Source organism: Dipodomys ordii, unplaced genomic scaffold, assembly GCF_000151885.1.
Source record: "Dipodomys ordii isolate 6190 unplaced genomic scaffold, Dord_2.0 Scaffold54, whole genome shotgun sequence".
Classification (NCBI taxonomy): Eukaryota; Metazoa; Chordata; class Mammalia; order Rodentia; family Heteromyidae; genus Dipodomys; species Dipodomys ordii.
In genome coordinates, this window is record NW_012267270.1 from 5,179,396 (window position 1) to 5,184,571 (window position 5,176).

Sequence of the window (5,176 nt, forward strand, 5' to 3'; positions counted from 1 at the left end):
AAGGTTCACAGACTTTCCTGCCCAGGCTGGCTTTGAACTGTGATCCTCAGATCTCAGCCTCCTGACTAGGATTACAGGCATGAGCCACTGGCACCCAGCATCCAACAAACTTTAATCAATAAAAAGAAAGAAAGAAAGAAAACATGCTCTTCTGGGGACGGTGTCTAGAGGCCATCAAAATGGTCCAGCAATTGACATACCGCCATAGGCTTTCCTACAACACAGCCTCTAACAAAACCAGGCTGTCCCAAACCCCTGGCAATAAAATTGTTTACCTTTACACCAAAAAGGTCGGAAAAGCACCAAAATCTGCATGTGGTGTCTGTCCAGGCTGGCTCCGGGGGGTTTGTCCTCATGCGATTCTCTAAAACAAAAAAGAACATGTCAGCAGAGCCTATGTTGGTTCCATGTGTGCCAAATGTGTCCGGGACAGGATCAAGCGTGCTTTCCTTATTGAGGAGCAGAAAATCATCGTGAAAGTGCTGAAGGCACAAGCACAGAGTCAGAAAGCTAAATAAAAACAGGAAGCTGTTTGTGTGGCCTAGGACACCAGAGGCCTCTAAACTGCTAGCAAAGAAAGAACCTTTTTGATAAATAAAAAGGCTTTGAGTAATAAAATATCAGAGTATTGTTTTGTAAAAAAGAAAGAAAGAAAGAAAACACTTGAACTAGGCTTAGAAAGAAACTTCCTCAAAAAAACCTATAAAAGGACCCACAATGGACATCCTGTGACAGAAGACTTAAAGGTTCTCCCCTAAGATCAAGAACAAGATCAGGGTCAGACAAGGTGGTACATACCTATACTCACAGCACTCACGAAGCTGAAGGAGGAGGATTATGAATTTGAGGCCAGCAAGACTATATCTAAAATCAGAGAGAGGGGCTGGGAAGTTGGCTCAGTGGTAGAGCGCTTGCCTTGCATGCATGAGGCCCTGGGTTTGATTCCTCAGCACCACATAAGCAGAAAAAAAAAAAGCTGGAAGTGGCGCTGTGGCTCAAGTGGTAGAGCGCTAGCCTTGAGCTGAAGAGCTGAGAGACAGCGCCCAGGCCCAGAGTTCAGGCCCCACGACGGGATCAAAAAAAACACAAAAAAAAACAAAATAAAATCAGGGAGAGCTGGGAAGGTGGCTCAGTGGTAGAGTGCTTGCCTTGTATGCATGAGGCCCTGGGTTCGATTCCTCAGCACCACATAAGCAAAAAGCAAAAAAAAACAAAACAAAACAATAAAATCAGAGAGAAAGAAATAGAGACAGAGACAGAGAGGAAACAAAGAGAAACAGAAAAAAAGAATATCTAGAAAGTCTACTTAGACTAATTGTATTCAACATATTAGAATTCTAGCTGGAGGCTGGATGCCAGTGGCTCACACCTGTAATCCTAGCTACTCAGGAGGCTGAGATCTGAGGATTACGGTTCAAAGCCAACCGAGCAAGAAAGTCCATGAGACTTTTATCTCAAATTCACCACCAGAAAACTGGAAGTGTCACTGCAGCTCAAGTGATAGAGTGCTAGCCTTGAGCTGAAGAGCTGAGGGACAGCACCCAGGCCCAGAGTTCAGGCCCCATGACAAACCAAAAAAAAAAAAAAAATAATAAAATATTTAGCAGTAAATTTAACCAGTAGAGAAGGCCATAGATGGAAAGAAAGCTTTATGCTGAAAAGTAAATTTAAACAAGAAAGTAAGAGACTTACACCCTAGGAACTATAAAGTATTGCTGAAAGAAATTAAAGAAATTGGGCTGGGAAGGTGGCTCAGTGGTAGAGCGCTTGCCTTGCATGTATGAGGTCCTGGGTTCGATTCCTCAGCACCATATAAGCAGGAAAAGAAAGCTGGAAGTGGTGCTGTGGCTCAAGTGGTAGAGTGCTAGCCTTGAGCTGAAGAGCTGAGGGATAGCGCCCAGGCCCAGAGTTCAGGCCCCACCACCGGACCAAAAGAAAAAAAAGAAAGAAATCTTTAATTAGCTGGGCAGGTAGCTCAGGTAGAGCACTTTTCTGGCAGGTGCAAGGCCTGGCATGGTATTCAACACTGCAAACAAAACAACGAAGTTAATAAGCTTGTGTTCAAAGCCTGGTGCCAGTGGCTCATGCCTATAATCCTAGTTCCTCCGGAGGCTGAGATCTGATGATTGCAGATGAAAGCCAGCCCGGGCATGAAAGTCCGTGAGTCTCTTATCTCCAATAAACCAGTCAGAAAATCGGAAGTGACACTGTGGCTCAAGTGGTAGAGCTCTAGCCTTGAGATGAAAAGCTGAGGGACAGTGCACAGGCTCAGAGTTCAAGCCCCACAACCAACAACAACTATATATATATTCCTAGGAGTAGGACAGCTCAATCATGTGGATTCTGTTTAACTTCTTGAGGAACTGGCAAACTGCTTTCTATAGCAGCTGCATCATTTTATATTCCTCCTAGTATGCTTTGGAGATCACTTGAAAGTGTCTTGAGTATCTCTATGAATCTCCAGATCACACTGGGATTGCAACTGGTCTAATAAATGGTTAACCTTCCCAGTGGAATCTCAAGACTTGGGGTTAGTGGGGAAGACATTTTGGGATAATCTTGTACTGATGCTCAGACCACACCACCAAGGTGATCCCTTCTCCCCAAGAGCCCTAAATTAGCCACCCAACTGTTATCTTTCTTTTTTTTTTTTTTTCCAGTCCTGGGGATTGAACTCTGGACCTGGGCACTGTCCCTGAGCTTCTTTTGCTCAAGGCCAGCACTCTGTCACTTGAGCCACAGCACCACTTCCGGCTTTTTTTGTGTGTGAGTGGTACTGAGGAATCAAACTCAGGGCTTCATGCATGTGAGGCAAGCACTCTACCACTAAATCATATTCCACTCTACCACTAAGTCACATTATGTCTTTCTTCAGCTCTACCAGGGAAGATTCTCCACAGAGCTTTCCTTATGATCTTATTTGTCTTATCTGTTTACCTTCTAGAGGAGAAGAAATAGAAAAGAAGGAAGTCATCATCCAGGAGCTGGAGGTAGGGAAAGAAGCATTCAACCTATGGGAAAATTATCTTCCTCTTCCTCCTTCTTCTTCCTCCTCCTCCTCCTTTTTTTGGGTTGGTCTTAGGGCTTGAACTCTGGCTGGGCACTGTCCCTCAGCTCTTCAGCTCAAGGCTAGTGCTCTGCCACTTGAGCCACAATGCCACTTCTGTTTTTTTCTATTTATGTGGTGTTGGGGAATCAAACCCAGGGCCTCATGCATGGAAGGCAAGCGTTCTACCACTGAGCCACCTACCCAGCCTCGGGAAAATTATTCTTTACACCAAGGATGACTCCATATCCAGACTTTATTATTACAGCTCAAGCTCTACCTGGTAACTTGGCTTCTCACTGCCACCTTTCTGGAGATATGTAAAGCCAGTGGCTTTTCTCAATTCTGGTTGAAGTGTTACCTTTAAGGCTGAAAGATTCCACCAGTATTCCCAGACATCAGCAATCTCTTGTGGCAGCTGGCAGAGAGGAAGTTTCCGGAGGACTGTTCCTCTCAGAGCTCTGGGCAAGCTCACCATCCTAACCATTGCCTGGTACTTGATGTTCAGGAAATTCAACTGTAAATACACAGACAAGGCTGCTGTATCTTCATTTTAATTGGAAACACTTGCAATTGCTTTATTCCTACTTCATTTCCAACTTTTGCCTGCCCAAATCTAGCTTTAAGCTCTCCCAATAGAAAGAGGACTGAGTTAGGTAGACAGTTTGTAAATTGGAGAAAACATTGGGTAAGGAGTTAGAGTTCTAGGTGCTGGCCCCGGATCTCAGTCCTGAAATAGCTACACCATAATGAGCTGTGTGACCCTTGGCAATTCATTGGGCAATGTGGGTCTCAGTCACCTCATCTGTGAAATGAGAGCTTAAGATGTAGCATATGATGACAGGTGTGCACCACAGTGCCCTGCTGCGCATTGAAAGGGGGCTCGTGAACTTTTCTGCCTGCGTGAATTTTGAACAACCGTCCTCCCATTTGCAGCTCTCTAAATAGCTAGGTTTACAGGCATGAAGCCCGGTGCCTGGCTTACAGTGTGGACCACCTCAGTGTGATGTTACCTGCCCCCTTTCTGAGTCTCTTCCCTCAGCTGTTTAATGGGGTTAGTAAGCCATGCTTGTTTTCAAGACTGTGGCAAGAACTGGATTTGTGTAATGCCTTCACACTATATATGATAGCTAGAGAGCATTTGTGTACACTTGTATATCATATTAAAATTTGCAAAGTGATTTACTTTTGGACAGAGTCTCAAAATCGTGATTCTCCTGATGCAGCTTCCTGAGTGGTGGCATTATAAATATGTGTCACTATACCTGCCTGCAAAGTACCTTTTATGTGTTCTTTTTCATTTATTTTCATTAAGTTCATTCTTTAAGAAAAAGTAAATTGATATTTGTGGTTTTTTGCTTATATTGGGATCCCAGTAAAACAGATTATGAGCTATTCAGGACGTTGGGATCTGGAGAAGTGTGGCTAGAAGACAGGCTGGGCAGAAAAGTCAAGGAGACTCTGTTTCCAAAATAACTGGCTAAAGGCATGGTTCAAGTGGTAAGCACCAGTCAACAAACATAAGCAAGAGCACAGCCTTAAGTTTAAATCCTAGTACGGCTAAAGCAAAAACAAAAACAGATTGTAGGGCCTGGAAATGTGGCTTAGTGTTAGAGTGCTTCCCTAGCATTCATGAAGCCCTGGGTTCAATCCCTCAGCATCACTTAAGCGGAAAAAGTCAGAAGTGGTGCTGTGGCTCAAACAGTAGAGTGCTAACCTTGAGCAAAATCTCAGGGACAGTGCCCAAGCCCTGAGTTCAAGCCCCAGGACTGGAAAAAAAAAAAAAAAAGCATTGTAAGTTAGGAAAAAAGAAACAAGCAGGGCACTAGTGGCTCATTCCTATAATCCTCACTACTCAAGAGGCTGAGATCTGAAGATCATGGTTTGAAGCTAGTCTGGGCAGGAAAGCCCATGAGACTCTTCTCCAGTTAAATCCAAAGTGGAGCAATGACTCAAGTGGTAGAGTTCTATCCTTAAGCAAAAAAGCTCAGGGGCTGGGAAGGTGGCTTAGTGGTAGAGCGCTTGCCTTGCATGCCAGAGGCCCTGGGTTTGATTCCTCAGCACCACATAAGCAAAAAGAAAAAAGCTGGAAGTGGCACTGGGGCTCAAGAGGTAGAGCACTAGCTTTGA

At 44.4% G+C, this 5,176-nt stretch overlaps 1 protein-coding gene and 1 pseudogene across 1 annotated transcript in view; both read left to right on the forward strand.

Moving 5' to 3' along the window:
- Positions 1-5,176, forward strand: part of LOC105989092 (chromosome unknown open reading frame, human C11orf85) — a 40,534-nt gene that overhangs the window by 10,137 nt on the left and 25,221 nt on the right. The gene's annotated exons all lie outside the window — the stretch shown is intronic.
- On the forward strand, positions 151-618 carry LOC105989136 (annotated as a pseudogene).